The sequence below is a fragment of the Herpailurus yagouaroundi genome, unplaced genomic scaffold, assembly GCF_014898765.1.
Source record: "Herpailurus yagouaroundi ecotype Mexico unplaced genomic scaffold, PumYag 77, whole genome shotgun sequence".
In the NCBI taxonomy this organism is placed as follows: domain Eukaryota; kingdom Metazoa; phylum Chordata; class Mammalia; order Carnivora; family Felidae; genus Herpailurus; species Herpailurus yagouaroundi.
Genome location: NW_024412388.1, coordinates 1,535,078 through 1,544,258, shown reverse-complemented (window position 1 = coordinate 1,544,258; position 9,181 = coordinate 1,535,078). Strand labels below are relative to the sequence as shown.

Genomic DNA, 9,181 nt, shown 5'->3' with positions numbered 1-9,181 from the left:
GGATGGATGGATGGATAGATGGATGGATGGATGGATAGGTGGGTGGTGGGTGGATGGATGATGAATGGATGGATGGATGAGTGGATGGATGGATGGGCGTATGAGTGAATAAATGCCTTACTCGATGTTGTGTCTTCAGGTCTAGCACAGGTCACTGAACATGAAAGGTGTTCAGGGAATGGGTGATAGAGAACATGAAAGAAGGAAGAAACACAAGTAAGTAAAAAGGGTTTGAGCCATCAGGTCATGGTTACAGAAGTAAGCATGAGGCACCATGCCCCCACCCCTGCTTCCTCACATTGGTGCAGGCACACCTTCACAGAGCTGGGCACATCGCAGGCCTCAGACACTGGCTGCCTGAGCAAGTTCATGAAAGATGTCCTGTTTTCGCTTTGCTCCAAGGCCACGGTACAGGTGCAGTCCCTGCCCTATAAGGTACACTTTTTGGGTTTGGCCCTAAGACCTCCTCTTCTCCACAAGTCAGTGCAGTTTTCCTGTCAAAGAGCCAAAAAGGGAGCGGTCGAGGCTTTGTGGGCCTGACCACCTTACCTCTGCTGCTGTAATGTGAAAACAGCCATGGAGAACACATGAGCGGGTGTGGCTCTGTTTGTATAAAACTTCATTTACGGACACCAAAACACGGATTTCAGGTAACGTACTCACGTCATGAAGTATGGCTCTGTTTGCTTTCCATTTCCAGCCATTTAGAAATATAAAAACCACTCTTAGCTCGCAGTCCCTTCTGACTCAGATGGCAGGCCAGACTCGGTCTGTAGAATGTAATCTGCCAACCCCTTTCCGGGGGTAGGGTCCCTCCCTCGCCCCTAATATGCACATTTGGTGCATAAATGTGTACTATTCCATAAGTGACTTTCGGGGCGCCTGGGTGGCGCAGTCGGTTAAGCGTCCAACTTCAGCCAGGTCACGATCTCGTGGTCCGTGAGTTCGAGCCCCGCGTCGGGCTCTGGGCTGATGGCTCAGAGCCTGGAGCCTGTTTCCGATTCTGTGTCTCCCTCTCTCTCTGCCCCTCCCCCGTTCATGCTCTGTCGCTCTCTGTCCCAAAAATAAATAAACGTTGAAAAAAAAAAATTAAAAAAAAAAAAGTGACTTTCAGCATTTGGTAGATCGTGGCCACGTTTCCCCTTTGCCTTTCCTGACCGACGTGCCAATCACGTGTCTGTGGGGTTCAGTCAGCAAACGCCGCAGTGATGCCATGGAACGGACCTCCCCGGGTCAGGCTGTCCCAAAACAGACCCGACCTTCACCCCCACGGTCAGGCCTGCGTGGGCCGGCTGCCCCACGGAGGGGCCGGGGCAGGACGGCGTGGCCTCCAGGTGAGCTCTCGTCCAGGGCGCCTGCCCCACGGACAAGAGGCCGCTGTCACACCGTGTCACCCACACCTACAGAAGTCCCAGGGCCCAGCCCAAAGCTCACAGCAGCTCGCCACCCCAGCCACCCTGAAGGGGGTGAGTGTTTGCTGAGCAACAGTCCAAACTATCACATATGTTCTTGTTACTTTCCCTAAATGACTATTAATTCCATTAATAGCCCACGGGCTCTGCAGGGCCGGGGTTGCGTTTGCGCTGTTGGCCACCAGAAAGCACTGAGCAAATATTTGTTTGACAAGAAAGGGACACCCAGCTGTCTATTATGCCATTTGCATGATATTATCGCCCCCCTCCTGGTTGTCCCCGGTGTCCCCTCAGGAGGAGTGACCAGCAGCTGTCCAGCCCCGGACGCCTGCACCAGGCTGCGGTTCCGGCCGGAACAAAACACCATGGACCAGGCCACCCGACACACGCACCCGCCGTCTCCTGGTCCCGGAGGCTGGAGGTCCAAGGCGAAGGCGTTGGCAGGGCTGGGCCCTCCTGACGCCTCTGTCCCTGGTGTCTGGATGACCATTCTCTCCCCGTGTCCTCACGAGGTCGGCCCTCTGTGTGTGTCTGTGTCCCCATCTCCTCTGCTTATAGGGACATCACTCACAACACAGCAGGGCCACCCTGCGGTCTCATGTTACCCTAACTACCTCTCTAAAGACCCTGCCTCCAAATGCAGTCACATTCAGGGGCCCTGGGGCACTAGGGCTCCCACAGATGAACCTGGGGGCGGGGGTCACAGTTCAGCCCAGAACAGGGGGCCTGCTGAGGAGGTGAGCTCTGTCCCCCAAGATGGGTGAAGGGCCCAGCCAGGTCTCCAGAATCCCCACAGCCACCGAGGGTCCGCTGGGTCTTCTCAGCCTGTGGAATAAAGCGATCTCACCGTTTGGGGGGACCCGGGGAAGAGCTGGGGACCGAACGGGCCACTTTTTGCCAGTCACCCTCGTACTGCGTAACTTTTAAGACGCCAGCTGTCACCCCCACATTGAGTATTTGCATCTCTTGGCCAGCATGGTTGCTTGGAGGAAATGAACACTCACACACCAACGCACGCAGGCCCGGCCTAGTTCAGAGGCAGCTCGAAGTGCCCTTAAAGACCTGCCCGGTCCAGGAGGGCGCCCGCAGCCCTGCCCTCCGTGAGGAGCGTTGCTGAGAAACAGGGACCAGGAAGGAAGACATTTGCCGAGCACACGGGGCCCAGATCGGATCCTCCCGACGCCCCACCAGAAGGAAGCTCCCCGCATGCGCACCGGGGTGGGGGCGGGGACAGGGGTGGGGGAGGGATTACGCCTCACACTGCTGAAGCCTCGTTAAACGCTGTTTGGCATAAAGTACGGCTTGTGTTTGGAAAGGTGTTGGTTGAAGCCGGATCTTTCTGGGCATCTCGTTTATACCAAACAGGGATGGCCTGGAGGACGGCTCACAGGATGGGCAACCCCAGCGCCCCCACGGCTCCCTCGCTCGCCCTGCTGACCCCCTTCTCCTGATTCTGCCCCGACAAGCTGAGAATGAGGGGGCTGACTTCTGAATGTCCCCCAGCTCTGCTCAGACCCGGGACCCCGTGGGAAGCCTCCCGACCGATGGCACCAGAGGAGGATCCCAGGTGGGAAGGACGTCCCGGGCGCAGGCCTGCGTGGCTCACACGCCGTGGGTCCTCTCGAGGGTCCTCACTGTGTCCACTCCAGACCGGCCCAGGAACCACACAGCTGGGTCGGGTGGCTGCTGAGAAGGAAGTGGCATTTATTTGACCCCTACTGTGTACTTCCTAGCACTGAACTAGCCTTGTTGTTGCAATGATTCCAGGGGGCAAGTGGTGTTCCTTTCCTCCCTGCCTTGGGTGTCCTGCTTAAAAGGCACAACCTGCCCACAGCCACCCAGCCAGGGAGGGCAGAGCCGGGGTGGCCCCGAGGGTCTGCCTCCACATGTTCCCTAGCACAGGGGAGGAGAGAGTTCCTGCAGGAACCCACATGTAAGGCTCCACTCACGGACAACCTACCAGAGACTCTGTCACCAGGCGGGGCTGCGAGGAATCGTGCTGTGCGGTCACCGGGGCCAGCCTTGGAGAATCAGAGGTCCTCCCTTAAGGCTTGGTCAAGGAAAGCAGGGTTCGCGGCTTTACAATTGTAGGCATAAAATTTAATCATGTTCCTTGACGTTTTCAGCTGAATACTTTGGTTAACTAAACACATTGTGGCTCAATGATCTCTAATAATACGTCCCATCTGGTGCCTACAATTTAGAGCAAAACCCAAAGAAATGAAAATGCCCCCACGTATATCCATGTGTCCTCATGTGTCCCTGTGTGGGTGGTCGGGGCTCGTGCAGCCCGGGTCCTTCAGAGGCTGGTGTCACCGCCCCCCGGGGCTTTGAGGGGTCACAGGGCAGGTGGGCCCCAGGGCACCGTGTGCATGGAGGCCCCTCCTGGCAGGAGAAGGTGACCATCCCACCTCGTTTAACTTCCGTGGGATTCCTTCCGCACCGCCCCTCGGCCACGGACCCGCCAATCGGCAGACTTGCGGCCTTCTTGCTCGCCCACAGTGCGGCTGCGACACGCTGGCCACCCGGGACTCACGAGCCACTGCCGCCTGCCCCTCACGGTGGGTCCCCGGGTTCCTTCTCAGCCACCACTCGGCCGGGATCGGGCAGAAGGTGGCCTGCGGGCCCTGCTCGGCTATTTCACCTGAATGTCCTGCACTCCCCGTGGGGGGAAGAGCAATCCTTCCCTTGCCCTCCTGACCAGGACACCACTCTTGGGGGCGCCACCCACATCCTTCTCATCAGACGTGCCTATTCATTGCAGTGTTTCGGCCAACGGCGGTCCTGAGACCAGCGCTCAGTGGCAGTGCCGTGTCCGGCCCCGTCTCCCAACATCGTCTGCAGGTGCAGTCTTGGGGACACGGGCCCTGTCCCCATGCAGGGCTGCTGATAGACTGGGGCCTCTCTCCTGAGCAGGGATGTCTGCACGTGGGCGGCCCTCTGCATCCCTGTGCCAATGCCACGCTGTTACTGCGGACTCGTTTAATCAGCGAATTCGAAACAGCCAAATCATTCTGGAAGAACCCAGAGCGAGTTCTTACTCCGCAGATAAGTGAGTCTGCAGGGGCAGGCAGCGTGGTATGAGCTGAATCTTCCACAGAAAAATGGGCAGGACTTTGACTAGGCTTGCGTGAAACCTCCAGATCGCTCTGCAGAGGTGGACGTCCCGGCCTAGCTGGGTTTTCCGATCAACGAATGTGGAGTGCCCCTCAATGTCCTCCTGTTTTCCTTAATTTTCCCGAAAGGATTGTTGTTTTCTGTGATGAGGTTTGCACACCTTTCACCAGATTCATTTCTCTGCATTTGCTATTTCTGTTGCCATCATGGCAATTTCAACGTTTTAATTTTCTGTTTGTGGCTTAGATAGAACTATCTACTAAAATTGGACTTTCTACTGACATGATCATATCACCTGCAAATTATGACACACAGTGTATCTTGTTTTCTAATAGTTCGAGTCTTATTTCTACTGTTAACTGTTACAATTTTTACTACTTTTTCTTGCTTTATTGCACTGGTTAGAATCTCTAGTCCAGGGTTTAATAGAACTTGTAGTGACAGGCATTCTTGTTGTGATCACGATCTCCAAGACCTTTCAGCGATTCACCGTCATGTACGACACCTGCTCTCAGTTTCTGTGTATCTGTCATAACAAGAAATCTACTCTCTGTTCCTAGTTTGTTAGAATTTTTTTCAAAAAATCACGAGTGGAAATTAAGTTTTATCAAATGCTGTTGCTGAATCTATTGAGATTACCGTATGACTTTCCACTCTGTTCCGTTTATGTACTTGATTACATTGATTCATTTTAAGACTGTTACCCCAACCTTTCATTCTGAGAATAAACCTAATGTAGTCCGGTTCTAATATTTTTATGTATCAATGACTTTGAGTTTATTAGTGCATCTGTTTAGGGTCTTTGCCTCTAAGCTCAGAAGTGGTGGATGGATTGACCTGTGTGGAATGTCCTCTGGTGCCCATGTCAGGTTTTGATATCAAGATTAGGCTGGCTTCAGAAACAAGTTGAGGAGAATGGCCTTTTTGCTAGTGTCTGAACGGGTTTGTGGAAGGTTGACACAATTTCTTAACTGTTGATAGAATTGAACAGAGAAGTTAATCTGGACCTCAAGTTTTCTTTATGAGAAGAATGTTGATTCCAGAGCCGATTTCTTTAACAATTGTGCAATCATTTAGATTTTTCTGTTAACTCTGTAACGGTTTTAACTTTTGTTTTTCAAGGAATATATCCATTGTATTCACACTTCCTAATTGATTAGCATAGTCTTTTTTTTTTTTTTTTTTTTTGCCTTCAGGATCTAGTAATTTCTCCCTTGTTTCTCCCTGACATCGGCTATTTGCTATAAATCACCCCTCTATGATTTTCTTCTTTTTAATTTCTTTAGAGTTTTTTAAATTTTTTAAAATATTTATTTATTTTTGAGAGAGAGAGAGAGACAGAGTGTGAGTGGGGGAGGAGCAGAGAGAGAGGGAGACACAGAATCCGAAGCAGGCTCCAGGCTGTGAGTCATCAGCACAGAGCCCGATGCAGGGCTTAAACCCACAGACCGCGATATCATGACCTGAGCTGAAGTCAGATGCTCAACCGACTGAGCCACCCAGGCACCCCTCTTTAGAGTTTTTTTAAATGGTGTCTTAAAATGACTTATGTAATGGACTTTTCTTTTTCTTCTTTTCTTTTTTAATGCATTTAACAATGTAGATGTACCTTCAAGGAGGATTTCTGCTTCATGCCACGCATTTTGATGGATTTTTGTCATCATTACATTTTAAATATTTGTATTTCCAAAGTGGTTGTTTTCTTCACTTTCTTGTTATTTTAAAATATCTTTCTTAATTATCATACTTGCAAGATTTTTATTGTTGGTACCTGTTTTCATTTCGTACTCAGTTTCAAGTGATTTCTATCCTCTGAAATCTTTTGAAACTTGATTTATGGTCCTGTATAAATTTAATTTTTAAATGTTCTGCATGCGAACACTAATACGCATAAAACTGTATCGTGTGGATATGCATGTATCTTCATGCTGAATTGACCACCTTATCAGCATAAAATGCCCGTCTTTCTCTCTGGTGTTGCCTTTGGCCTTGAAGTATATTTGCCTTAAGTTCATTTATATGAAGATCTCCATATTCATCTGATATCAACTTGCTAATTTTCATCTTTTCTAGCCCATCTTTTTTCAACTTTTCATTTCAACCTGTCTGTGTCCTTATATTTAGATTGTAGCTCATATAAACAATATATGTTGGATTTTGTTTGCGTAGGTTTTATAAACAGAACGTATCTGGATTTTGCTTTTACTGAGCATGCCACTCTTTGTCTTTTCATTAGCGCCTTTACTTTGTTTGCATTTCATGGAATTGATGATGTCATTGGACTTAAACGTACCTTCCTATTTACTTTCTATTTGGCCTGGATATTCTTTTACTTCTCCTTTCTTGCTTCTTTTGGGGTGATTCAGGTTTTTTTATTACTCCATTCCTCCATTTACTCATCAGTTTTATATATATATATATATATATATATATATATATGTGTGTGTGTGTGTGTATTTAGTGATGATTCTAAAGATTACAGCATTCATCTTTGACTCACTAAAATGTGAAGGTACTTGCTACTGTCTTACTAGCACAATGCAAAGATTTTAATTTTTTTAAATGTTTTTATTTATTTTTGAGACAGAGAGAGAGACAGAGCATGAGCAGGGGAGGGGCAGATAGAGATGGAGACACAGAATCGGAAGCAGGCTCCAGGCTGTGAGCCATCAGCACAGAGCCCGATGCAGGGCTCGAACTCACGGACCACGAGATCATGACCTGAGCTGCAGTTGGCCGCTTCACTGACTGAGCCACCCAGGCACCCCAGACAATGCAAAGATTTTAATTCCATTTTATCCCCTACAACTTGTATATGTTTGAGTATATCTCAAATATACTTTTAAATATGTATATTTAATACAAATTTACTATAATTTATGTTATAAATTATATAAATATGATTTAACATAAATATATAGTACATATTTAATATAAATTTAAGTATATTTTAAATATCCTTAAAGGTATATCTCTTAAAATACACTTTTACCATATGTAAAATTCCAGATAGACAATTATGCTATTTGAGAGTATTAAGACATTATTTCCTTGTCTCCCAGCTTTGTCGTTGGCTAACTTTAGGGCTAGTTCGGGCTCCCTGGAAAGTAAGGGGTCTCATTTTCTGGTCGTTTTTAAGGTTTCTCTTGTTCTTTGGTTTTTATCAGTTTACTAAGAGGCCCCAGGAAAGACAGACATAGAGAAGACAGAGAGGCACAGAGGCGGAGATCGGCAACATTTGTCCAATGAACGTGGATGGGAGAAAGTCCTGCTACATGACTCCTACCGCCATATTCCCGCAGCCCTTCCCACATTTGTAACCCAACTTTCATAGACCTGCTCGGGTTTGTAGGGCTTCCAGAATCTGTAGTTGGACGTCTTTTGCCAATTTCAGAAAAATTTCAGCCATTATGTATTCAGGTATTGTTTCTTTCTCCTTGGATCCAATCAGAAGTCGGTAGAATTTTTTATTTATCCCTCGTAAGCCTCCGTTGTCACATGGCTGTGACTCTCCTTGTGTGTTCTCACTCTGAGGACACAGACCACACCCACCAATCCACCGTGATGTCACCACAGTGAGTCTGTCACTACACGTGGACAGACTCGATTTCCAAGTAAAACAAGGTCACATTCTGAGGTTCTGGGTGGACATGAATTCTGGGGGGGACGCTGTTCGCCCCAAGACAGGAGCCAGCTGCTCTGACCCAGCCTCCAGCCCCACTGCCTGGGCCGACACTCCCCACCTGCACCTGTGCCCTGACTTTTGCCCTGACTTTTCCCAGAGCAGGGACGTCCTAACTGTGGGCACAAGGGGGAGGGGGCTTCCAGGCTCGCAGGCGGCGGGGTCACTGGCCTGGGGTGCCTGGCAGGGACATGGAACCAGGGTGCCCCTCTTTCCACAGGGCCCCAGGGCTCCTGGCTGGCCAGGCAGAGGTGAATAGGGTACCGGAAGCCAGGCCCCTGCACGGACAGAGCTCCTGGAAAGCCCCATGCAGTGCCGTGAGGGACTCTCCTGTGCCCACCGGCACCCACCCCATTGGGAACAGAGCCGGGGTCACATCCGCTTCCCTGCAAAGACGGCCTTGTTGCTGTTTATGAAATACGCATCGCACAGATGTTGCCCCAGGCCGACCTGAGCAGGTCCGGTGAGAGCCCAGTAAAACCCTGTGGAGAGATTCGAGGGCCCATACGGCACAGATGATCGCTCTCCGCTCCAAGTCCCGAATGCCCACCAATTAACTAACTACACACGGCCAACTGGTAGGCACACAGCTGGCAAGGAGGGCTTCTCGGAAGCACCCACTGCTGTAACTGCTGAGGATGATTTCCTTTGCCACCACCTGCTCGTGGCCGGGCGGGGCAGAGGCCCCGTGCCTGCGCCATCGCCCGGTGACCCTGAAGGGCAAGCAGGTGCCCCCCGGGGCGGCCCACCCGCAAACACACACGCCTGCCCCGGAGGAGACCGGCTGCCACCGGGGACACGTGCGCTGGGGGAGCAGGACCCGCGGCCCAGAGGGGGACCCCAACCCGCCTCTCACCTTCACTGCACACCTGTCCCCAGCCGGTTCCAGCCCCAGGTTTTCACGCTTGGCCTCCCTGCAGCTTGGACGTCTCCCGCCGGAGCCACCCTGGGGGTCTCAGCAGAAATGCTG

At 50.4% G+C, this 9,181-nt stretch overlaps 1 long non-coding RNA gene across 2 annotated transcripts in view; it reads left to right on the top strand.

Annotated features, from left to right (window-relative positions):
- LOC121019539 (uncharacterized) overlaps positions 1-867 on the top strand; it is a 5,834-nt gene extending 4,967 nt beyond the window's left edge. For both annotated transcript variants that reach the window (XR_005785658.1, XR_005785654.1), the window contains one exon: positions 140-867. This is a non-coding gene — a long non-coding RNA (uncharacterized LOC121019539). The remainder of the gene's footprint in view (positions 1-139) is intronic.
- The last annotated feature ends 8,314 nt before the right edge of the window (positions 868-9,181 follow it).